The 25206-nt window shown below is 47.8% G+C and overlaps 1 protein-coding gene across 3 annotated transcripts in view; it reads left to right on the forward strand.

Annotated features, from left to right (window-relative positions):
* The window catches only part of GFOD1 (Gfo/Idh/MocA-like oxidoreductase domain containing 1), a 102476-nt gene that overhangs the window by 48413 nt on the left and 28857 nt on the right, over positions 1-25206 (forward strand). Inside the window, exon 1 of one of the 3 annotated variants that reach the window (XM_042237474.2) lies at positions 1285-17306. The exons of the other annotated variants lie outside the window; for them this stretch is intronic. The gene's annotated coding sequence lies outside the window, so the exon portion shown is untranslated. Of the gene's footprint in view, positions 1-1284; positions 17307-25206 lie in introns of those variants that run through there. 3 annotated transcript variants of the gene reach the window in all.

Consider the following 25206-nt stretch of genomic DNA (forward strand, 5'->3'; position numbering starts at 1 on the left):
GCTTTTATGATTTTTGAAAAATGTTTATTTTGTATTAGTTAATGGGTGTTTTTATGTGTCTTTGGTCACGTCCAACTCTTTGGAGCCCATGGACTGTGGCCTGCTCGGCAACTCTGTCCATGGGATTCTTGAGGCAAGAATACTGGAGTGGGTTGCCATGCCCTCCTCCAGGGGATCTTCCCGACCCAGGGATTAGACCCATGTCTCCTTTGGTCAATGCAGGAGCATCCTTTACCACTGAGTCACCTGGGAAGCCCTATTTTGAATTAGACTATCATTGATTTACTACGCTGTGTTACTTTCAGGTGTATAGCAGAGTGATTCAGTTAGACATAAATTGTATCTATTCTTTTTCAAGAGCTGTCCCCATTCGAGTCATTACAGAATGCTGAGCAGAGTTCGCTGCTGGGCTGAGAATTCTATGTGAGTTATCAGTCCTAGGTTGTCTCCAGCTTTTTTCTATTCTAAATTGTACTTAGATGAATATCTAAGCAAAGAGCTTTTTGCCTGGTTTGTACATCCTGTTTAGAGTGAATTCTTCTAAACACAATTACTGGGCGTGGGATTTTAAAAAAACTACTCTTAAAACACACTGCTGTGTTGCTGTGGTACCATGTCACACTTCCACATGGAGGAGGGTGGCCCCGTGCCTGCTTCCTCCTAAAGACTCGGAAAGTCGGCCCCTTGGTTGAAGGAGAGGTGTGTCAGCCTGCTGTGTAAACTCCTAAAAGTTTAGATACCTGACCAAGTTTATTCCAGAGACTTAGAGAGACGGACACGGCTGAGCGACTTCACTTTCACTTTTCATTTTCATGCATTGGAGAAGGAAATGGCAACCCACTCCAGTGTTCTTGCCTGGAGAATCCCAGGGACCGGGGAGGCTGGTAGGCTGCCTTCTATGGGGTCGCACAGAGTTGGACATGACTGAAGCGACTTAGCAGCAGCAGCAGCAGCAGCAGCAGCGAGAGCGCGCAGCTCTTTAATTCCATTTCTATGTGATACAAATCAGTGGCATGCGCTTTTCTGGTGGCCCAGTGGTTAAGAAGCTGCTTGCTAGTACAGGGGATGCGGGTTCGGTCCTGGGTTGGGAAGATCCCCTGGAGAAGGAAATGCAACCCACTCCAGCACTCTTGCCTGGGAAGTCCCATGGACCGAGGTGTCTAGCGGGCTACAGTCCATGGGGTCACAAAGAGTGAGCTCCACTGAGTGACTGAGCACAGCCACATTGCAACGAGAAAACACACACACCCTTGCTCTCATGGAGCTGGGATGTGGAGCCCCGGAGGCCCTGCCCCTCCGGGAAGTTAAGGTCTGATCTTATCCCCTCGGCCTCCCCACCAGGCCTTGCAGCCGTGTTCCCTGAGGCTTGGCTGTCACCCTTCAGATGCAGGGCTGTGTGGACAGATGGAAGGGTCTTTATTCGGAAACAGGTCTATGAACCCAGAGGACCCAACTGGCCTTGGATTCTCTAGTGAAAAATGGTCTTTTCTTCATCCAGACCTAGTTTTTTTTTTTAAGGTGTGGGTTCAGTTCCATGCAGGCCAACAAGCCTTCTGCGTGCCCGTTGTCACTGGAGACAAGACAGCAGACAGACCAAGTCCTGCCCACCTGGAGCTGAGAGCTGCCAGGGGGGAGGAGGAGCCCCGAAGGGGTGATTGCAGCCCCTCAGCTGGCATGGGCGCCTTGTCTGAGAGTGGCACGGGGAGGGGTCAGTGATGGGGCCCCTCAGGCCCTCCGACCCTCGAGTGGAGATCTGCAGGAAGCCAGACCTGCGACTGCCTGGGTACGTTCACAGGTTGGATGCCGCGGGTGGGGCACAGTGAGCACAGAGGGGTGGGAGCCAGTTTCAGATGCTCCATGACAGGGGAGCCCAGGGGGCACCAAGGGAGTGAGCGGGGGAGAGTCAGAGGAGGAGGGTGGGCTCTGGGGGAGGGAGGCACCGTGGACGCCCGGGAAGCACGGTGGCGAGCACTCAGATTCCGCATTAGCCGCGCTGCAAAGCCGCCGGAGGGTCAGTAGCAGGATGGTGACGTGACCTGGTGCCCTGCTTCGTGCCCTGGGTTAGCAGAGGGCAGGGGTGGAAGCGAGGAGAGCGACAGCTCCCGGGGGGCAGAGGATGGTGGCAGAGTGGGACGTGAGGAGTGGTCCCCGGCAGCACACCGAGGAGGAGCGAGTTCAGACGTCTCTTGCCTTCACGCCATCCCTCGGAGTAGACCTCCGGAAGCTTTCCCTCCCCGCCCCGGGGAAGAGCAGGGACTTCTAAAACCGTCTGTTCCCTCTTTGGAATCATCATCTTAAAACCTCAGCCACATCCATCGCCTTTTGGAAGGACACCTTTCTCTCAAATTGTCACGAATCTTTCTTTCCAAGTTCTTTCTTCAACAGGAAATGCAGGAGAAGTCCAACACGGCAGGCCAGGCTTGAGTCTGAACCATCTGTCTGTTTCCCCCCACGCCAAGCCTTCTGCTGGATGGGAACTTAAGAAAACACCCCACAAAACCAGGAACCACCTGCCAGAGCTCCGTAACTATATAGTCCGGCCAGGAAACACACAACAGACAATCGTTGGGACGCATTTTGAATGCCCCGTGAGCTTCAGCACCTGTCGGGCTTCCTCCTAGGGCTCTGCATTATTGATGAGCTTAGTAGAAAGGGCTGAGAAACAGTTCCCAGTATTCAGGAAGATGTCGTAGAACAGGGCTCAGGAGTCCTTGCTGTTCTTTCCAGCTCTGCCAGATGTGTGCCTTTCGAGCATCATCCTTGCTGGGTCTGCTCCTTCATCTTGAATAGGAGCCCCGGACAGCTTGGTTTCTAAAATACCTTTCAGCTTTAACATCTTTTGATTCCAAGGAAGCGCTGAATAAGAAACAAGAAGAGGTGGTGACTGAGGAACCCAGTACTGTGGGCTTTAGGAGAGAGAGTCCTTCCAGTGGTGGTGTGGGTTTGAATTTAGGCAAACTTCTCTGTGCTACTTTTTAGGGCATCTGCATTAATGATTTTCAAGATGTCAGGGGCTGCCTGACTTGGCTTATTCTGTTAAAGGAAGGATGAGCAAACTGAGCACAAGGGTTAAAAAAAAAAATTTCTTCTATGCTAGGGGAATCATTCACATGGCTGCATATTCCGCAGAAAGACCTAATTTGATCAGCTTTGTGTCAGTCAGATTCTGTATCTGGGTTGGACTTCTGCATCTCAGAAGAGAAAGTAATGAGACAGGGACAATTATCCACCCAAGAAGTGACAGTTTCCTGCAGTTCCAGCCTTCTTTTTTTTTTTTCTGTTCAATTCACTATTTCCTTATTTATAGTCTTGCCTGTCTCCTGCAGTGGCTTTGGTGTAGATTTTAGAGTAGGTGAGTGGCTGGCTTCTAAAAATGACAGCCTTAGTCCAGGCCTGTGGCTGCAGCCAGATCAGGAAGCCTGACTGATGCCTTTCTGTCTCCTTGCCTACAAGTCAGACCATCCTCCCAGGCTCGAGAGGATGGGGTACCCAAGGCATTTGTAGGAAGTCCCTTTCTCTTCTCCCTTTTTTTTCATTTCCTCATTGTGCCCGCTGCTTACTGTTATAAAATTCACCTGTACATTGACAAGTGTGGTCCACCTTTTCCTGAATGTATCCTTACTAAAATGAGTGTGTGTGCTCTCCACTGAGGGTAGATTATACTCTTTCAACTTAATCATCTCCCGGCAGGCTCCCAAACCAGACACATGTTATTGTTTCAACAGTGATATGGCGACGGGTGGCATTATTCAAGCTGTGCTGGAAAGAACTCCATGTCCCAGGATTTCTTTACCTGCTGCATTTATGAGAAGCTGTCCCTGGCCTGACAGCTTTGTTGCTGTTTTGAGCTGACCTTGTCCTGGGTCTTTGTCTGATGGGCTGCTTGACACCATAAGGACCCTTCCAGGCTGAGTAACGCCATCTGTGCTGGTGGCATCGCTGCATTGGTAACAGCACTGGTACTTGGTGCCTCTAGGTTTGTCTCCTGGCTTTGTTCTTGGTTGTTGTTGATGAGTCATTAAATCATGTCCAACTCTTTGCAACCCCACAAACTGCAGCATGCCAGGCTCCTCTGTCCTTCACTATCTCCCAAAGTTCGCTCAGATTCACATCTGTTGAGTCGGTGGTGCTATCTAACCATCTCATCCTCTGCTGCCCCCCTTCTTCTTTTGCCTTCAATCTTTGCCAGCATCAGGGCTTTTTCCAATGAATTGGCTCTTTTCATGAGGTGGCCAAAGTATTGGAGATTCAGCATCAGTCCTTTCAATGAATGTACAGGGGTTGATTTCCTTTAGAATTGATTGGTTTGATCTCCTTGCAGTCCAAGGGACTCTCAAGAGTCTTCTCTAGCACTACAGTTCAAAAACATCAATTCTTTGGTGCTCAGCCTTCTTTGTGGTCCAACTCTCACATCCATACATGATTCCTGGAAAAACAATAGCATTGACTATGTGGACCTTGGTCAGACTTGCCCTTGGAGCTGCCTTAAATCAGTTGGACTACTGGGCAGTTGTCAGGTTGTTTTGGAAACTATTTCTAGTCTCAGCCATTGGCAGTAGGAATACCTAGCATGGAGTCCTAGAGTATGCTGGAGTGCAGGGTAACCCAGCACATGCTTCATTTTGAACATATTGTCCTTCAGAGTGTCACGTTTATAGTTGGTGCTTTATAAACAAGCTGACTAATTGAGTTAATCTTGTCCTTTGGTTAAATGACAATCGTGGAGATGATAATTACGATTGTGGAAGTAGTTGGAGAACTACTGCAGTGGCCGTGTCTGAGCTGGTTCTTCCCTGGACCCCATTCATCCTACCAGCAAAGCCTAACCACTCTTGACTCTCATGTACATCTCCAGCCTGTCCACCTTTCTGTCCCCTAGTACCCATCATTGCCGTATTGCTTAGATAATGCACGTAAAACTCTTACTGCAAAGCCTGGCACATGTGGAGTACTCAATAATGGATAGATAGAAATGTTTGCTGTGAATAATTGAAGAAAGTATAATACAGCTATTAAAACCTTTCAGAACCTTCCCATCACCCTTAGGATCAGAATCAAACCTCCTTCTGTGACCGACAGCTCTATCTGCTGCCCGCTCTCCCCCTTCACTTAGGGACACTTGCCTCTGTGATGACTTACCGGCCAGACTGACTTACTGTCATTTTTTGGACCCGCCACGCTTTCACACAACCCAGGACCATCCTGTGTGCTGTCTCTCCTCTCTCACTTTTTCTCATCCTTAAGATTTTAGCTTAAATGTCACTTCAGCGAGGGCTTCCCTGGTCTCACTATTGACAGTACGTCCCCTCTCATTATTCTCTGTCACAAACTGCGTTTGATTACTTCCCAGACCTTCCACGACCTGAAATGCCATCTCCTTCTGTTCACTTGTTTCTCAACTGACTCCCCAACGAGACCCTAAGTTCCAGGAGGAAGGACAGGCACATGTTTGCCTGGCACATGGTTGATGCTAGAAACACAGGGTCAGTGTTTTTGAATGAATGAATGAATAGAAAACTGAACATTGATCCTAATAAATGACGCTAATGATGGGGTAGACGAGTGGCCTTCATGTGCCAAACACTAAACCACGTGCTTCGCGTTCATCATCTCGTTTAGCCCTTTCCATGGTCCAAAACAGATCTTCGCCTCCTGAGGAAGTGAGCCATCAAATCAGTCAACTTGCCCAGGTATTGAAGCCAAACCCCACAGGTTCTGGTCTGTTACTTAAAGCCACATCCTCCCTACTCCATTGTGGTCCCAGACATGGACAGATGCCCCTCCTCGAGGGAAGATGAGGATGGGAAGGTATCCAAGGTCTGCAGGGCTGGACCACCCCTGGTGGCATCCAGGTGCTGAGAGCTTTGTGTTGTGTTCTGAGCTTGGGTGGCCAAGACAAGGTGGGTAGAGGGGGTGGGCTGACTCTACCAGGCTGCCTTTATGCCCATAGAGAGAACACCCCCCCGTGGAGGGGATGTCAGGGATGAAAGTTCTCAGTGGGTGGAAGAGCAGGGCAGACAGGCTGCAAAGAAAGGTCACGTTTCCCGTAAGCGGGCATGTGCTAGAGCGATCTCGTGAGGAGACATGTGTATTCAGGTTCTGGGAAGAGTGGAAGAGGGGCAGGGGATCAACTCTTAAGAGGACATGAGAAGGGAGGTTGTCTGGGTCCAGCCCCTGAGGCATGCTTTAAGTGTCCTTCCCAAGAAGGGCCACAGCACTGGGGAGCGACCTGAATCCAGGCCGTGAAGAGCGAGTCCTTGTAGTAGACAGGTGGGCTCCTTCCCTGCCGCTGGGTGCCCTGGGACATCATCCCGGTGCCCTTTCCCTTCAAGGCTGAGTCTGTTCCCTGCCTGGACACTGCAGCCGCTGGTCACCCGCAGGCACAGCAGGTGGCCTTCTGCTTCTAACCACGTGAGCTGGGATGACAATGGCCGACACTGAGTTACGGCCTTTTCTGGCTAACACCTTATTCATGGCATTCTAGGGCCTCTCCCTCCCTTGCCTTTTTTTTAAAAAGAGAACTGTAGTTAATTTACGATATCACGTTAGTTTCAGGTGTACAGCAAAGTGATTCAGTTATACATATATATATTTATTCTTCTCCATTGTAGGTTATTATAACAGACTGAATATAGTTCCCTGTGCTATTCAGTAGGTCCTTGTTTATTTGATACCTAGTGGTGTGTATCTGTTAATCCCAAGCTCCCAGGTTATCCCTCCCGACTCCCTTTCCCTCTGGTAACCCTGGTTTATCTTCTTGACTTGGTTTTCTATGTCTGTGAGTCTGTTTGTGTTACGTAAATAACCTCCCTCCCTTGTCTTGTTTAAAATTAAAATTCCTTGCTCTTACTGAATCTATCTCCTGCCTCAGACTGAATATCCTGATTGCTGGCATCAGCTGAGTGACACCCTGTACAAGTCCAGGCCCGTGGTCTTGACAGCTGACGTGTATCAGGCGCTTCCTGCGTGCCAGGCCCTCTCCACGACCACCAGTGACGTGGATGCTGTTTATCCGTCTCCACGGACAGCTGAGGTTGGGGAGGCCCCGGGGATCCTGTGAGAAGGGCCTGAGGTCACGCACGTGGCAAGTGGTGATGTCAGAGTTTGCTCTCAGGCTGGCTCTCCCCGACCCCGTGCTGGGAAGGGTGTCAGGCCAGAGACAGCCGTGACCACGCTGGGCTGCCAGACGCCCCTCCCACCCCGTTTCAGAGCAGCGGCTTGGCTGGTCGGCCTGTCCAGTCTCTGCTGGCTAGCTGTGTTTAGCTGGGTGGATGTGCGGCGGGGCTGGCTGACTCCGGCGCTCTCCAAATTCTTAAGCACTGATGGCGGTGTCACGCGATCTGGGCCTCCTTCCTGTGTGACCGCACTGCCATCTCCAGTCATTCCCAAATATGCACATGCCTTCTTCCCGTCCACAGGGCAAGATGCTAATGAACAGGGTCATGCTTTGTCTTTCTCTGCTGGTCTCCCCAGAGCCCCTGGCATATTAGGGTGTGCTTAGAAATAGTTTAATGCCAGTTAGCCTGACCTGGGGACAGAGAAGACTCCTCTTAGGTGGAAGGCTTCTACAGGTAGACAAAAGCTGCATCAGACTGGTATTAACAAGTCCAGTGATATTAACAAGTATTGGGACTGGTATTAACAAGTCCTTCTCTGTCTGTAGAACAAATGTGGTTTGCTTTGGCAACTGTTAAGCAGAGGAAAACATCACCTGTAGACCCCAGAACCTGATTTCTGGGATGTTTTAGGGGCTGATCCATCTCATGCCTTTTCTTTTTTTAATTAAAAAAAAAAATAACTTATTTGGCCACACTGGGTCTTAGTTGTGGCACCCGAGATCTCATTTCCTGACCAGGGATGGAACCTGGGCCCCTGCATTGGGAGCGTGGAATCTTAGCCACTGGACCACCAGGAAAGTTCCTCTTACACCTTTCCTACTGGCCTCTTTGTAGTGAGCATCTCTGTGCTGCTTAACTCCCAAAGGCACTTCTGTTCTCAGTAATCTGTTTGAAAGACAGAGCCAAACTGAACTCTGAGATTGAACCTGGTTTGCTCAGTGCAGTCTTGGGGGCTGATCTGCCAGGTTGTTTGTTTGCTTCTGCAGTGGGTTGGTTCACCCACGTGCTTGTTTGAGGGGAGTGTAGGCTGTCGGACAGGCTGGGCGGTGGGAGCCGGTGTGGCCTTGGTGAGAGTGGACAGTTGCATGCTTCAGGGTGGTGTTTTCCTTCCCACCCTCAGTTTGGCCAAAGAATGCTCAGACATTCTTTTCAGGTTGCCTCACCCTTGGCTTACTTTGGATAACAAGAGTAAAGAGCTGAATTCCAGCCATGTGGGAGCTCCCAGCGCTTCTGGACTCAATGCCTCCGTGGGTACCTTCCATTAGAAAAGATTTTGATCGTTTGTCTTGGACCAGACCTCCTCTTTTGATTATCCTTGGCTGACGAATGCATGGTTGTTACTCTTCATTGTCCTGGCCGATTCCGGCCAGACTCGTGTACCTTGGTGGAAGGAGAGAGAGTGGAGACCACTGACAGCTAAACAGTCCCCAGCAAGCGGTGACCTACACCCCCACCGCCTGTCCCTGGGAAGATTTGTGAGCTTGAAAGTTCACCTCTGGTTCCCTTCTCCAGCTGCCCGAGGGAGTGTGAAAGGGTCAGGGCACCATGGGCCAACGCCCCACCAAACCATGTGGCTGGAAACCTACGAGAGAGAGAGCGTGCCAGGAGACAGCAGAACGTAGTCTCGGGGGCAGACTTTGAGGGGACGTGATGGCCAAGGCTAATGGGATGGCAGAGCCTGGGCGGAGGCATCAGCCTGGGTGCACTCGGGGCTCTAGTACAACGTCTGCCCAGTTCAGATTTTCCTGGGCTTCTCGTGCATACTGTGGCTGCCACTGAGGCTGCCTAGAGGACTGAACGGTGCTGAGCAAACAGAGCGTGCTTGTCGTCATAGCAACTGCGTCACATCTCTCAGATGCTCCGCTCTCCGAGGCAGACAGGATCCCAAGGGCTTCTCAGATGCAGGTTTGGTGGTGGCCTTGCTCGGAGGAGCCCCCTTCACCTCTTCACTGCTGCAACTTTCATGCTTCAAAGACAGGAGGCAGAGGTACTCAGATGTTGCGGGGCTCTGGACTGTGTGAGCCCAGAAGAGGGGGTAAGATGAGGGGAGTGGAAGGCAGACACGTTCTCATTGATTGTGCATCCAAAGGCTGATTCTCTCACCCAAGGCCTGGCACCACTGGTATAAGACTAACAAGAGGTGGGGAGGGGGCAAATGTTAAAAATACTTTATATCTGATATCACCAATCAGATGCAATGCTGGCTGTGCTTCCACATGGATTCACACTGGCTGAACATCAGTTCTGCTAAAATAACAGTCAACCTTTGTGTGTCTTAGTTTGCCAGGGTTGCCATGACAGAGTCCCGTAGATGGAGTTGCTTCAGCAACAGTTACTTCCTCACGGCCTGGAGGCTATAAATCTGAGATCAAGGTGTTGGCATGGTTGGTTTCTTCTGAGGCCTCTGCTCTTGGCTTGTAGACAGCCACCATCTCCCCGTGTCTTCACGTGGACTTCCTTCTTTACACGCCTGTGTCCTAATCACTCCATCTTTTAAGGACACAAGTCATGCTGGGTTAGGGCCCACCCTCGTGACCAATTACCTCTTGAAAGACCCTGTCTCCAAGTGCAGTCGCATTCTGGGGTCCTGGGAGTGAGGACGTCTGCATCTGAATTTCCAGGGACACAGTTTGGCCCCTAACACACATTATGGGCTCAGTGATATTAGTGGTATTAGTGGTCCTTTTGGCCCTTCCTGGGTCCTGGCACTGTGCTCGGCACTCCTTGAGGACCTTCTCCTCTAATCCCTGCAATAGCTCTAAGGTAGCTATGAGTATTCGCCCCATTTTACAGAGGAGGAAACAAGGGCACGGAGAACTTGAGAACGCGGCAGAGCCAGAACTGGGCATCCTGGTTCTAAAGTCCGTGTGCTGAGCATTTCTGTGCAGCCTTAGAAACAAAGGCTTAGCCCAGCTCTCTGACCAGAGGCTGTCGGGGGGAGGTCTCACTTTAATTTGTTGGGAGAAGAAAACACCGAGATGCTCTTTCACCCGCAAGCATGGTTCCTCCTGCAGGCTGGGAGGACAAGCCTTTATCCGTGGGGCCATCTGCTGACCTTTCTGTATGGCAGGAGGTCAGAGGAGAACTGTAGTCTGTGCATCCTCACCCTGTGGAGGACGAGGCGGGCCGATGGCCAGAGGTGGGCCCGGAGCTGTTCTCACAGCTGACTTCTCTGGTCCTAGGTGTCCCTTTGCCTGGAACCTTCCATCTGTTGCTCCTTGCTTCTTCTGGCAGGGCTGGAAGGGAAGGGCAGTGGCTGAGAGGGCTACACGTGAGCTTGGCTGCTGGGAGGGTCCTAGCTATGCCTGGTGAGAGCTTGAGGCCTTATTGTGCCAGAGGGTATGAGGTCCTGGTTACTTTGAAAGCATTTCCGCTGTTGCCTTCAAGTCAAGGTGCTTTGAAGAAAGATGGGCGCTTAGTTGCCCAGACAGAGGGTGAGGGATGGGGTTGGGGGGGTAGGTAAGGTTTATAATTCTCAGTGTCAGGGCAGCCAGACATGTCTTTTCTTCCCAACCTTCTCTTCCTCCTTCTCTCTTTCTCTTCTTTTTCATCCAGACTGGTCAGACCTCAGCTGGTCTCTCCCGGGAGCCTCCTGACATGAATCCTGAGCTTTCGCACTGCTCCCCACTTTCCTCCTGCCAGCATCCTCGGTGACCAGCACCCTCCTCTCCATATTCCTTGTTACTGTCAGAATTTACCAGCACTGTGTACATGCTCCCTTCTTCAGAGGTCAGCTAATCCACCCAAATGCAGGGTGAACCACTGTGGGTATTAGAGCCTAGCCCTGGGCAACTGAATCCAGAGCACACCTCCCTTATCTCGACCAAAGGGATGTCTCCAGAATGTCAGGGAAAAGAGTTCAGACCTCTTAGGCCCCGGGATTTTATTTTCCTGAGTTACCTGCCTTTTAAAAGAAGCCCCTGATGGCTCAGTGGGTAAAGAATCTGCCTACAATGCGGGAGACAGTTTTGATCCCTGGGTCAGGAAGATCCCCTGGAGGAGGAAATGGCAACTCACTCCAGCATCGTTGCATAGAGAATCCCTTGGCTAGAGGATCCTGGCAGACTGTAGTCCAAAAGGTCACAAAGAGTCGGACATGACTGAGTGGCTAACCACACACCTGCCTTTCTGACGTCATTTGCCTCAGTTGGCCTTGGACGCCCATCCTGCCTTCAGAATCTCGCCAGTCTCAAAACGTGAATCTTTTCAGGAACTCAGCAGGTTCTGTTTCATTTCAGTTTCTTTCTTATCTGTCGAGTTCCAGTACTGGAATCCTTTTTACTAAAGCTGCTGTATGGTAAACTCCACTCTTAAGCTATTTCTTACCTATAAATCTACCCCTCTTCCTACATAAAAACACCACTGGATAGCAGTCATGTAACTTAGTGATAGGTGTTTGATGGGACTCAGAGTTTCATTTTCTTCTTTGGGTGTTTCTGGGTTGTTGACAAAAACAAATTAATAAATATGTGTCATTGCACCAAAAGCCTTAAAAAGCCCCTGATGCTGGGAAAGATTGAAGGCAAAAGCCAATAAAGTCATCCCCAGATAAGTGAACATTTCAGTAAGCAAATGTCTCAGCCCAACCCAGGCGGACACTGAAGACGCTGAAGGTGAAGAGCCCAAGGTCTGTGCCGGCCTCACACTGTCTGCCATTGATGACATCTCTCATTTGCTTGTGGCAGGATTTCATTCTGACCCACTGTCCTAGTTCCCTTCATTTCCTGAGTTACTCTTCTGAGCTCCTTCTCGTGGCTGCCTTCTCTTTCCTCCCTGCCAGGTTCACATGGGCAACTCTCACAGGCAAATATAAACCTTTACTGGAAGAAAAAGTAGCAGTAGACAAAATACCTTCTCGTCACAATTAACAGTGGTTTTTCTTCTTCTTTTTTTTTTTTTTTCTGTAAGCAAAATGTGCCCCTTATCAAACTTCTGCTTCAAACCAGAGGGAGAAACTAGAGGAAGCTGGCCTCAATGCCCGAGATAAGGTCCTTGCTGTATTGTGCGGAAAATGTAATTAGGCACAAGTAGATGATGGGCCCTGCCTGCCTCCAGCCCGAGGAGGAAAGGCAGTTAACCTCCGCCTGCCTAACTGGGGCCCAAGGTCATGTTCAATTGTGTTCTGACCGGGCAGCTATTTCCCCAGCTGGAGAGCGAAACTGTCAGTTCAGAAACATTCTCTACCTGGAGACAAACGCTCCTGGGGGGCGCTTGGCGGCTCTCCCTTCTGTGGCGTCGGGTAGCGAAGGGCACGCTTCTCGCATACCTTCCCCGGATTACAGTTTATCTGGGAGCAAAGCCAAGCACTCCATCCTTTGGGAGCTGACCCAAGAAGAGAGCTTCTGTGAACTTCTGCTCTCTGGTTGGGCAATCTTGGAGAGTCAGTTGGGAGGGTGTGAGGAGGGAGTCGAGTCAGAGTCACCCTATCTGTTTCATCACCAGCCACGTTAGACAAAGGGTTTGTGTCTGCAGTTCTCTCCTGGTGGAGCTCAGTGACTCAGGAAGAGCCGTCTGACTAAATCCTGTTGCAATAACTTATCCTCTGAACCCCATTGGTTTCATCATAATTTTCCTCCAAATTAATGTCCCCCCAGTTTTCCTTTTGCTACATAGAGCCTCCTGGCTACACTGAAGGTATTTATTCAAAACCCAACCTCTGCTTTGAGAAGGTTTTGATGCTAAGATAAGCCATCTGAACTTGGCCATCTTGGACAGTATTCTTGGCCATTGCAACAGGGTGTTGCAAAGACACTCCAAAGAGAGGGGACAAACGGCTTTGTTTTTAATATGATCCTTTAATCAAGTGTTTAAGTCAGTCTGGCCAAGAAGTGCTTCTCTGTGTCCAGCCTGGAGTAAGCAGCGTATAGAGGGAGGTGGAGACAAAAGTAAGTGAGGGAAAAAGATGTATCTCCGCATCCCAGGGGCCTGTAATCTTGTCAGGGATGTGGGATTCTTCAGCAGTAAGAGAGGTAGGAAGAGCCAGAGGCTGGCTTCTCAGAATGAGAGCCAAATAGTAGCTGTATGAGGGTTCTCTGAAGAATCAGAACTGATTGGAGATAGATTTATATCTGTGTCTATATCCATCTATATCTCATAGTATGGTGGAATTAGACAACGCCTTGTCTGTTTCTGCATTGACCATTGACAGGATCACTTATTACACACCACTTTTATCTCCAGCTTCTGGAGATAAAACCCTGTCTCAGCCCATGGGTCTCAGCAAATATTATAGGTGTAGCACAGACTCCTGGTTATCCCTCTCCTCCCCCAAGTCAGTTCTCTCCTTCTTCTCTAGTCACAGAACCATAAACTTTAAGCCGGACCCATGGTTGCCAAGAGTTAAGAAAGAGATAGCTCATAGGAGATTAGGATACGCAATTACAGAGGCCGAGTCCCAAAGCTGCAGTCAGTAAGCTGGAAACCTGGCAGAGGCAATGATGTAGTTCCAGTCCAAGTCCAGTGTAAATTTTAATCTGAAAGCCAACAGGCTTGAGACTCAAGAAACATTGACATTTGAGTCCAAAGGCAGGGAAAACTGAGGTCTCAGCTCAGAGAGTCAGGCAGGAGGAGATCCCTCTTACCCAGCATTCAGACTGAGGACTTCAGTTCATTAGATGAGGCCCACGCACATTAGGGAGGACAATCTACTTTGCCCAGTCCAGTTTAGAGGTTAATCTCATCTGGAAACACCCTCCCAGATACCTCAGAATAGAGTTTGCCCTTATGTCTAGGTGCCCTGTAGCCCAGTCAAGTTGCCACATAAAATAACCATTGCAGCCGGTTCTCTGTTTTAGGGATATTGTCCTTTCTTCTCTTCAACAAATCTAAGCATGTAATTTTAGCTGCTGCTGCTGCTAACTCATTTCAGTCATGTCCAACTCTGCGCGACCCCATAGATGGCAGCCCACCAGGCTCCCCTGTCCCTGGGATTCTCCAGGCAAGAGTACTGGAGTGGGGTGCCATTGCGTTCTCTGGTAACTTTAGCTACCATAACCCAGTTTTCCAAAATAACAGTTTGTTCTTACACAGCAGCCCCTCTGAAAGAGGTCTGATGTTCCATGCTGTCTAGGATCCAGGAGCCTCTGTCTTGTTGCACCATCATCCCTGGGGAGTTGTCTTTGGCTTCGAGGCCCAAGATGGCCTCTCCTCTGTCAGTATTCACACAGGAAGGGGAGAGGTAGAGAATTGTACCATGGGAAATTTACACTTTGCTTCTACTCATATCCTATTGGCTGGAACTTAGTCACATGGCCAAGTTCCAATTTACTGCAAGGGATACTGGGAAACAGTTTTTATTCTTGGCAACAGAGGAATCTGGCAGGCTACAGTCCAAGGGGTCACAAGGAGTTGGACACGACTAAGCAGTGCACACAGGCTTTGCTGAGACCTGTGCTTGGGGCTGGAGATGGAGGGGTGAGTGAGATACAGTCCTGCCAGTGGTCAGCGGGGAGATAGAGCATGTTGTGTAATAAGTCCAACCACAGGGGTAGACTCAGGCAACCCAGCTAGAACATGGCAGTTGAAGAATGCTTCCTGGTGAGCCGCTGCATGTCGTTTTAAAGGGCAATTGTGTTAGGCCCGATGGGTTGAGAGTTCATTTTCTTAAACCCCAATTTCAGATGGATGTGTATTTTTCCCTTCTTTGCCAGTCACAAGTCTGAATTCAGAAGGTGAGGTTCAGATCTTGGCACGTCTTGTCAAATAAGGGGGTCAGAAATATTCCTGGAAGTGGGAATCAAAAAGAAGTAGGGTTCCTTCCTTTTTCCATCTGTGTCTGTCTCCTTGCTGCCTCCCCCGACCCCCTGCATGGGTTTAGTCTGGGATGAGGGAGTTCTGCAGTCCCAGCAGGAATGCAGGGGTCCTCTCTGTGCATGGGGGGCTTCTGCTGGCTTTGTGCAAGATGCCCTGTAAAGGGTTTCAAGGTGGGGGCTGGGGTAGGAGTGGTGGGAGTGAGAATTCTTACATAACGTGGCAAACAAACAGCAAGTGGACGTTTTGTTTTCCATTAGCCAGGGAGGCGTTCTGTTTCCACTAGAAATGGGAGCAGACGTGAAAGCAATTAGTGTTAGTGGCTTTACCGTGATGTCCCTGGAGCCAGCAAAATCCTGGGGCCAGATGTCTGTATTTTCCTGATTCTTTGTTCAGAGAACATTCGTGAGTTATTTCCGCCCCTGCCCAGCCCACCTCCTGCCAAAAAGACCCAAAATATCACAGTTGGGAGAACATAATATTCCTTGAAGAGCAGAGGCAGAAGGCCTGTCTTTGGAGCTAGAGAAGGTACCTCAGAAGCTGGGGAGGGGAGGTCAGGATCGGTAGGAAGATCCTCACCCCCAGCCTGTTCAGGCACTGCTGAGTGGGGCCCCAAACTTGAAGCGGAGATGAATAATGGGAGTGGTGATCGCTCAGCCTCACCTACTCTTTGCTTTTCTTTCGACCCTGTCCTGTTCCATCCCTGACATGCATGGAGTTGTTGTTTATTTAGTCGCTAAGTCATGTGTGACTCTTCAGCGACCCCATGGACTGTAGCCCACCAGGCTCCTCCGTCCATGGGATTTCCCAGGCAAGAATACTGGAGTGGGTTACCATTTCCTTTCTCCAGGGGATCTTCCCAACCCAGAGATTGAACCCTGAATTGGCAGGTGGATTTTTTACCACTGGGTCACCTGGGAAGCCCATGCATGGAGTAGGGAGGATGGAAGTAGAAACCATAGCAGAAAAGAAAGCTCTGAATATCATCTCTTCTCCTGTGCACTGGAATCATATGATCTCAGGTTCACTCCATCTCAGACTTCAACATGACCCTTGTCACCGCCGTGACCACCAAAGCCCTAGAATCTGCCACTTAAATAGTTTCTAATGTTGATGTTCTTTTCCTGTATAACCCCACTTCTTCTTTTAAGATCTCACAGTGCGTGGTTTGTCATTGGTTTTTTGTACCTGTGCCATCCAGTTCGCAAGCCACTGACCATGTGTGGCTGCTGAGCACTTGAAATGAAGCCATTCCAATGAAGATGTACTATAAGTGTAAAATATGCACCAGATTTCAGGCACTTCATTTGGAAGAAGACTATAAAACATGTTTCTTTTTAGCTTTTTTCATGAGACTATTAGAAAATTTAAAATTCCACAAGTGGCTTGCGCTTGTAACTTGTGTGATACTTCCATTGGGACAGGGCTGGTCTGTGTTATCTTTTAAAATATTTTAGAAACATATTTTTTAAGTTATTGAAAGTATTAAAAAGAACTTTAAAGTCTTCCAAAACTTTAAAAGTCTTTAAAAAAAAAAAAGAGGCTCTCCAGACATTTGTAAGAAGAAAGTTGGACAGTCAACAAAAATTTCTCTGCATTTGAGATAGAGCATAGAAACTTAATCACCCTGAAGGACCAGACAGTGATGTAAACAAGTGAGATATGCAATAAAGGAGGGCTTCCCAGTGGCGCAGTGGTAAAGAATCTCCCTGCCAGTGCAGAGACGCAAGAGATATGGGTTCGATCCCTGGGTCGGGAAGATCCCCTGGAGAAGGAAATGGCAACCCACTCCAGTATTCTTGCCTGGGAAATCCCATGGACAGAGGGGCCTGGTGGGCTACAGTCCATGGGGTTGCAAAGAGTCAGACCCAGCTGAACGTGCACACACACATACATTAAGGAATGGTGGGGCTTGTGGTTCGCTGGGATGAGGTACCTGATGTGAAAGCATCCAGATTCGAACATGTTAAGTGCTGGTCGCTCCATAGGCAATGTCTTCAGGTAGAATTTGGCTCAGAGGACTCCAGGATGCTATTTTTGGGCCCTTCGAAACAAGCTGTTTTACACGACAGATTCCATCAGAATTATCCATTGTGGAGAATTCAAACCAAGTTTTGTACATTGGAATTTCTCTTTTAAATCTTGAAGTGGCCTTTTACATTTTGCACCCAAGTCCAGACGTACACTCAGTAGCTTACGTGTTCTTGTTCCAAGAACATGGCTGACAGTGAACTCACATGGCCTGAGTTCATGTTTTGGGAGATGCCAGGGTTGCCTCATATAGTTTTTTTTAACATCCCCATGAGGCTGATTGTATCTTCATTTTCAGTGAAATTCAGCCAAATTAAGCCATCTACTTGGCCATAACAAGGAAGTGGCAGAACCGAGGTTTAAGTCCATGGAGTTTGGATGCCACGGTCATATCCTGCTAACACAAGGGTGAGTTTTAGCTTGTATACTTAGGGCTTTGATTCATTTTGAGTTAATTTTTGCATGAGGTAAATGTCCAACTTCATTCTTTCGCATAAGTATATCTAGTTTCAACATCACTTGTTGAAAAGACTGTTCTTTCCCCATTGAATGGTTTTGGCATCACTGTTGAAAACCAGTTAACCATAAATGTGAGGGTTTCTTTCTGAATTCTCAATTCCATTTCGTTGATCTGTTTGACTGTCCTCATGACAGTACCACACCATCATCATTACTGTAGTCTCAAGTTTAAAATCAGTGTATGTCTTCCAACTTTTTTTTTCTTTTAAGATTGTTTTTGCTCTTCTGGGTGTATTTTCATATGAGTTTTAGGATCAGCTTATAAATTTTTTAAAAAAGAGGGAGATTTTGATACAAATTGTGTTGAATCTATAGATCAGTTTGGATCTACAGTATTGCATCTCAGTAATATTAGGTCTTCTGATCCATGAACATAGGATATCTTTCTAATTACATAGGTAATTTCTAATTTCTTTCAGTAGTTTTTTTTTTTTTTGAGTTTTCAGAGTACAAGGTTTGCATTTCTTAAATGTATTTCTGAGTATTTTATCCTTTTTAATGCTGTTATTAAGACTTGTTTTCCTAATACAATATTCAGATCATTCATTTTTCAGTAAAATTTTAACTATTTAAGTAACATCCAAAGTACTGATGTGACATTCTACCTATAAATACCTAAGTTAGCATCTGTTAGTTCCCTCCTTCCCTCACTTTCCAGTTAGCCACCAGGCCACTATTAGACCGATAATAATTAAGAATTGCTTGCTCTCATTCACTACGCAACCCAGATTGACATTTCTTTGATTCTCCCTAGAACGTCTCCTCATGGCTGGCCTTTTCAAATGAGGATTCAAACAAGTCCTCCTCTTAAACGTGGCAGTCATATCTTTCAAGTCTCCGTCCTTCTCGAATGGCTCCCCTTTTCTCTTTTTCTGGAACTGAGGATTTAAGTCTATCTAATTCAGGCACAGTGAGTCTCTGACCTCATACAAAGCTAATATCTACAGTCAGATTGCTGTTGTTCAGTCACTTAGTTGTGTCTGACTCTTCGGGACCCCACGGGCTGTAGCCCACCAGGCTCCTCAGTCCCTGGGAATTTCCTGGGCAAGAATACTGGAGTGGGTCACCGTTTCCTTCTCTGGGGAATCTCCTCCCCACAGGGATCAAACCTGCTTTAGGTGGATTCTTTTCCACTGAGCCGCCAGGGAACCCTAACATCTATAGTCAAATAATCCTCATTAAATAGAACCAGAACCCTCCTGCTTCATTGCAGATAAAGAAACTTGAAACAGAATGATTTCCTCTGGCAGTAGGTCCATGGGTCTGCACAAGTGTGTGATGTTGTTGTTGGCTCTCCAAGCACCTGTTGAGAAATAATCCCTACTGAAGATACTGGACACACCACCATTGTTTCCTATCCCTCCCCCCATACTTGAGCAACAAAGCCTAATTGTTCTAGGGGGTGATACAGAAGGCTGTCGCTCATCTCACTTTACTTACTAGGATGGAGAGTTAGAGTTCCCCTTCCCTGGGAAAGAGTTTCTTACTCAGGGCCTCTTGTGTTCCCACTTCTCCTCCCTGGCCTCCAGTTACCAAATGTGGTTTTCTCTCTGTTCTTCCAAGTTTCTTCCCTTTTCTCATCATTTAAAATATTGGTCTAGAAGGGATTTCCCTGGTGGTCCAGTGGTTTAGAATCTGTCTTCTAATGCAGGGAAGGTAGGTTCAATCCCTGGTCAGGGAACTAAGATCTCACGTGCTCCGTGGCGTGGCCAAAAAGTAAAAATTAAAATATTGATCTGGGAGTAAGATACAAGTCTGCATTTAGGGTCAAAGCAGGGCTCACAAGTGGAAAAATCCCTTAAGAGTACGGCATGTGGCTAAAAAAAAAAAAATCCTGCTTTTGTGTTTTTCCATTGGCAGCATTCCATTCTGACCAGATGTGTATGCTTTTAATCACTGTATGTTGGTGGATTACTCCTGACTCATACCATTCCTGTGGGGGAGCCATTAAAATATTTCCCCATCCAAAGTAGTCAGGCACCAGTCCATCAGCACAGAAGCTACCTTGGAGCTTGGCCGTGGAGCTGCCAAGCCTTCCACTTGCTGGACCTTCAGAAGGTGGGAAAGGGTCCTACAGATGGGGAGATACTCAGAAATCTCAAGGCAGAGGCTAAATTTGCATGACTGTGTGCTCAGTCATGTCCGACTCTTTGAGACCCCATGGACTGAAGCCTGCCAGGCTCCTCTTTCCAGGGAATTATCCAGGCAAGAATACTGGCGTGGGTTGCTTGGGGATCTTTCTGACCCAGAGATCAAACCCTTGTCTCCTGTGTCTCTTGCATTGGTAGGTGGATTCTTTACCACCATACTACTTGGGAAGCCAACTGATAAATACATGTTTTAATTTCTTTCTACCTCTAATTGGCCGAGTACTGGCAAAATATTGGCCCCAGCATTGTGGCCACTTCTATGTCCTAGCTTGTGCTGTGTCTATTCTAGAGCCTCCACTTTTTATCAAGTCTTCACACTCTCTGCGGTAGATTAGGAGACCAGAGGTCTCTCCTCTGCATGAAAATCTGCATTCTCACGGTTTCATAGATGATAATGCCTTTAGGGTGAAACTCAGCTTCTTAATGATTACTTGATTTACTGTGTAGAGGATTTTAGAAGAAAGAGAAATGATGCCTTGGCCTACCCGACGGGGAAAATGCTAAAGACATTACACACACACATCCTTCTCTTTCTTTGTCCCTCTGTTTCTCTCTTTACTTAATGGATGTATGCTTTACATACAATAAAATGCATTCATCTCAAGTGTGTAGTTTGAGTTTTAATAAATGTATGTGCCTATGTAACACCACCCCAGTCTCAGAATATAGAATATTTCCATCACTCCAGAAAGCTTCAAGTGACCTTGGAGTCCATATTCCACCCTCCCAGCCCCAGCCTGGTACCCATTGCTGTGCTTTCTGTCATGACAGCTTACTTTGCCGATTGAACAGGCTCAGATAAATAGTCCTAGAGTGTGGACCCTTTTCCATCTAGCTTCTTCCACTCAGCCTAGTGTGTCTGACATTTCTCCATCTTTTTCCATGTCTCGGGAGCTCATTTGTTTTTGTTTTTTTTTTGCTGAGTTGATTCCGTTTTATGGGTGTACCACAATTTCTTTATCCATTCAGCCACTAGATGGACATTGAGTCGTTTCCAGTTTGGGGCTTTTGTGAATAAAATTGCTATGAATGTTCATGTTCAGGTCTTTTGTGTTGCTGCTGCTGCTGCTAAGTTGCTTCAGTCGTGTCCAACTCTGTGCGACCCCGTAGACAGCAGCCCACCATGGTTTTATTTCTCTTTGGTACATTCCTGGGGGTGGAGTTGCTGGGCTTTAGGACTGATGTATGTTTTACATTCTTAAAAATCTGCCTGCTTTCCAAAGTGCCTGTGCAGCCCTTTTCTTTCAAATGCCTGACATTATTACTCACTGGCTCATGCTTTGCGCTAGAAAGAAATAAAGAGAATGAGCAGAATCGACTAATGTCTGCAGCTTTTTTGTCAATGAAGAGATTTTTTAAAAAGATTCTGAGCCCCTGAATGCCCCTTGATGGTTCTTGTTCTGGGGCGCTGGTCTGAACTCTGGCTCATCTGAACCCTGGCTGGCAGGAAAGTGAGAAGTTTCCATTAACTGAGAACCTGAGGAGGGCTAATGTTTTATATAGATATATGTGTGTATGTATGTTTATATATATATATATATATATATATAAACACATACATATGTATATTATATATAATACATAATACTACATATTATGTGTGTTATATATACTGTATATATTATATAATGCATATTGTATATACTATGTATTATAGGTACAATAAATATTATATCACATAATTTATAACAATACAGTAGCTAGCGTGATACAGCTAGTGGCTGCCTATGCCAGGAGTCAAAAACAGCTGTGAAGACTCTAGTGCTGGCAGGTTTTCCTAAACCCAGCTTCTCGGGCTTTCTCTGAAATGTTTAAGAAAAGGGAATGCATCCTTAAGGAGACAGAGGGAGTATTTGGGGACGTGATTTCTAGGAAGACATTTCTTCTTCTAAAAATTAATACAAAGTGTGTATTTGTTTCCACATGTCTGTGTTTATTTTAATATAAGATATACTTAATATACAAATGTTCATACCCCACCTCCCCCCACAAATGGTCCAGTCAGAGTGCTCCAGGGAGAGGCCCATGGCCAGTGTGTCCTGGCATGTCCCCCTCATCTTCTTGCGATGCGTCCCGCTCAGGCTGAGTTGTGCTTTGGCCAAGTGTGTTTCCTGTTCCCCACCTGTTCTCCTGGTCTGCCTTGTGGCTTCTGACGTGGCGGGTGGAGGTGAACATTTGCCCTGCCAGGTGCTGTCAAGGCCTGCAGTCTCTCCTGGGTCCCCTCTGGGTTTTATGATCTGTTCTGCCTCCCAGCCTGCGGGCTATGGCAGGGGCTGCCCCGAGATGATGGAGGGCCTGGGAAGTGAGGAAGTGAAAGCAGGCAGTGGCAGGGTGGGTGAATTTCTCACAACGGGCTGGCTATCCTCCAGTGGAGAGCAGAGAGGCCTGAAGCCGGACACCCCTCTTTCCCTTTGAGGCCAGCTTCTGCAGGGCCCACAGTCCCCAGTCACTGCTGGGTTCTCCTCTGGAGAATTCTTCCTGGTCAGTGCCCCGAGCTGCTGATATGATGGCTGCAGGTGCCCTCGTCCTTGTTTCAGCTCTTTTCTCAGTGGGCCTCTCTTGAGCTCTGAAGGTGGGGTCTCCCAGTGCATCACTGCACCCCTGTGATCACTGCCCATCCAGAGCGTTTCCCCTCCTTCTGGGAGGTAAGTCCTTCCTCTGACATGAAACACTGGGTGTGTGCTTCCTATGGCTGCTGTAACAAAGAGTCCCAGGGACTCAAAACAATAGGGATTACTCTCAGAAGTGAGACATCTGAATTCAAAGTGCTGACAGGGCTGCGTTCCTGCTAGAAGCTGCGGGGAGAATCCTTTTATCCAGCTTCTAAATGCTGCCTTGGTCGTATTCCTTGGTAATGACTTTCTCACATCCCTCCGACCTCTTGATTCTGTGACATGTCTCCCACCACGCATTCTGATCTCTTTCCTCCTACAGATAAGGACCCTATGATGACATCAGGCCCACCTGGATAATCCAAGCTAGTCTCCCATATCTAGATTCTTCCCTTTGTCCTGTCTGTCAAGTCCCTTTTGCCATCCTATAAGGGAACGTTCATAGATGCTGGGGATTCAGATGTTGACCTTTAACCTATCACAACAAGAGACACAGCATCTTTGGTACTAACTCCTGGGAAAGGCTACGTGTCCTGTAGGAGACTGCTCCTGGTACACCCTGCAGACTCTCAGGGTGGCATGCACTTTGAGAGGAGCATTTGAAAGCAGGTGGCCACTCAGACTGGAGTTGACATCCTGACCTGTGACCTCTCTCAGGTGAAATAGACTGTCTCTGAGCCTCCACTTCCTCATCTGTAAAATGGAGGCAGTCACCTAACTTTGCAGGGAAAAGTAAAGATAAACACCTTTACTGTGGCCAGCAAACAGTAGGTGCTCAATAAAAGATGCCTAAATTCATCTGGAGAATTTCTAGTGAACTGCCTAGAACAGGGACCGATACTGCTCCTCAGCTTGGTTTGCATGTTGAGGAGTTTCCTAGGTATGTCCGTCTGTGGTTGTGAAAAACGTACTAAACATATAAATGCTGTTCCCCAGGCTCCCGAATTCTTAAATCCACTTCTGCACGTTTGAAGCGGGCAGGCGATGGTGACACTCTAGGATGACCTTCCTGCATTCCCCGCTGCCCGCCCTTATTCACCCTAGGGTCAGCAGCTGGCACATTTAGTCCCAGAGTCAGATTTTTCTAGAATAAATGAACCCCAAGCTCGGCCTGGAATTGTCCCACCGCGCCCCCTCCACCCTCCACCCCCGTGCCTAGATGCCAGGGATAACGCAAGCCAGAGAGGGCCCGCCCCAGGGAAGGTCCCCGGCTTCCCCTGCTTGTGACTGTGGACTTGCTCAGCTGGGAGTGGCGCTGGCTGGTATTTACACCCAGAAGTTTCTTTTTGGGGGAGCACAGCCTAGGGACCTCAGGATGGCTCCCCCCGTGGTGGTGGCTTCTGGGTGCTTTGTCGCTCATTCACGAGTGAAGACTGGTAGCAGGGCACTTTCCACGACTGTCTTTATTTGCTCCTCGGGGTATTACTGCCTGCATTTTACTGATGAGGAAGCTAAACTCCTGGGAGGCTGACGCTCTTATCTGAGTTTGCACAGCCACTAAAGGGCAGGCCTGGCGTCTACCCAATGCCTAAGCCTGTCAAGCCTGTAACACCGCTTGCAATCTGAATTTCTGGATAACTCCTGAATCTCTTCTATTACAGGGAAGGAAAAACAAAATTCCTCTATCAGAGGCCAGGCCATGATATGTGAGTTTTATCAAGTGATTTATAGGCTCCTTATCACATGCCCCGTGCCTCTTGGCAGAGGGCCATGGCCAAGGCCACGGCTGGATGTGCCAACTGCTGGGTGAATCCCAGTCGAATCTCTCCTGACCCTCCTTCTGGAGCTTAGGCCCCCAACTCCATCCAAAGGATATTGAAAGGCTTATTTTTTTCCTTTTCAAACAAAAATTGTAATTTTATCTAGTCCTCTTAAAATTTGTGATGCACTTAAAATTCAGAGAGAACAAAAGCCAACACTCTGAGAAGCTGCCCTCCCATTTCCTGCCCACAGGCCCCCAGGTCAGGGTTCCCTTCCAGAGATATTTTACATAAATACAAGCAAATATATATAGTTATCTATGTCTTTCTATACAGATGATATTATACCAGGCTTATTTTTCTGCATCTTGTCCTTTTTGTATAACTTTCCATATCCTGCATGAAGAGCTATCTCATTTTTATGTGAAATACAAAATTTACATAAAAATTGTGAAAAAGATCATATTTAATGATAAACTAAGTCTTTTAAAAATAGGTTACATGTTTATCAGTTAGCCAGCTAGCAAAATACCTATATATTATTCCTTTAAGAAACTGGCCAAGGAAATTTACGTACTATTTTGTAGAGTCCAAATTAATTGAATAAGTAATGATGCCCACAACACGAAAAAGTTGTTTTGAGTCAATTTTTTAAAAAAAATTTGAAATTCAAGCAGCACAACTTGGTGCTTATTATTAAAAAGAAATGCTTCAATAAGTGTTAGTGTCATTAGATTCCAGAGAAACAAGAGAGGGAGAAGATGGTGTTTTGGGGGAGCCCCATTCTCCACCTGGATGGAGAGCTGCGATGCAGCTGTGTTCCCGCAGGGCTGCACAGGACTGGTCCATGGGGGCCTTTCCACAAGGATGCTGAGCCAGGGAGTATGGGCACAGAAAGCCCGTGTGGCTTCTTTACTTGCCTGAAAAGCTCTCTGACTTCTTTGTTCCTATTGGTGGCTCAGACGGTAAGAATCTACTTGCAATGCGGGAGACCTGGGTTCAATCCCTGGGTGGGGAAGATCCCCTGGAGAAGGAAATGGCAACCCACTCCAGTATTCTGGCCTGGAGAATCCCATGGACTGAGGATCCTGGCAGGCTACAGTCTACGGGATCACAAAGAGTCAGTGACTAACATACTCACCACTTTATCTACTCACCCCCTCCCCAGTATGAAATGAGTCAATTGTCTGAGAGAACCTGGGGCAAAGTGCACTGACCAGTGTCCACGCAAACATTAATGGCTCATAGAAGTACTGCATCAGAGAAAACTTTTGCTGATGGAGAGGGTGATTGCAACTTCTCCGTATTATTGTGTGCAGTGCCTGGG

Source organism: Ovis aries, chromosome 20, assembly GCF_016772045.2.
Source record: "Ovis aries strain OAR_USU_Benz2616 breed Rambouillet chromosome 20, ARS-UI_Ramb_v3.0, whole genome shotgun sequence".
Classification (NCBI taxonomy): domain Eukaryota; kingdom Metazoa; phylum Chordata; class Mammalia; order Artiodactyla; family Bovidae; genus Ovis; species Ovis aries.